Consider the following 341-nt stretch of genomic DNA (forward strand, 5'->3'; position numbering starts at 1 on the left):
AAGAGAGAGGAAAATGCGGCCGGGAAGCGGGAATAAAAAGGAGGCTGCATCCTCTAGTAATCTGAGAGGCCCCATGGGAAATGCCCATGACCCCTCCCTTGGTTCGAATAAAGTTATAGAACTCCTCTGTTTCCTTTTTGGACATAAACCTCTGGTGTTCGTACACGACCTTACCTTCTATGACTGCATAGGGCACACAGCGTCCGGGCGCCTCCAGCAGCACGGCCCGTAGGTCCCCGTCCAGCCGGACCTTCCTGGCGCCCTGCGGGAGCAAACAGAGGCCGCGGCTCAGCCGGCGCGACCAGGCCGCGGCTCGGGGGACGGGCACATGCATTGCCCCG

At 60.1% G+C, this 341-nt stretch overlaps 1 protein-coding gene across 2 annotated transcripts in view; it reads right to left on the bottom strand.

The window, feature by feature from the left end:
* Positions 1–305, bottom strand: part of MUL1 (mitochondrial E3 ubiquitin protein ligase 1) — a 3484-nt gene extending 3179 nt beyond the window's left edge. The window contains exon 1 of one of the 2 annotated variants that reach the window (XM_005428179.2): positions 175–305. The gene's annotated coding sequence lies outside the window, so the exon portion shown is untranslated. Of the gene's footprint in view, positions 1–172 lie in introns of both variants that reach the window. The other variant, XM_031062942.1, reaches the window with a different exon arrangement.
* Between the last annotated feature and the right edge of the window lie 36 nt (positions 306–341).

Source organism: Geospiza fortis, unplaced genomic scaffold (assembly GCF_000277835.1).
Source record: "Geospiza fortis unplaced genomic scaffold, GeoFor_1.0 scaffold353, whole genome shotgun sequence".
In the NCBI taxonomy this organism is placed as follows: domain Eukaryota; kingdom Metazoa; phylum Chordata; class Aves; order Passeriformes; family Thraupidae; genus Geospiza; species Geospiza fortis.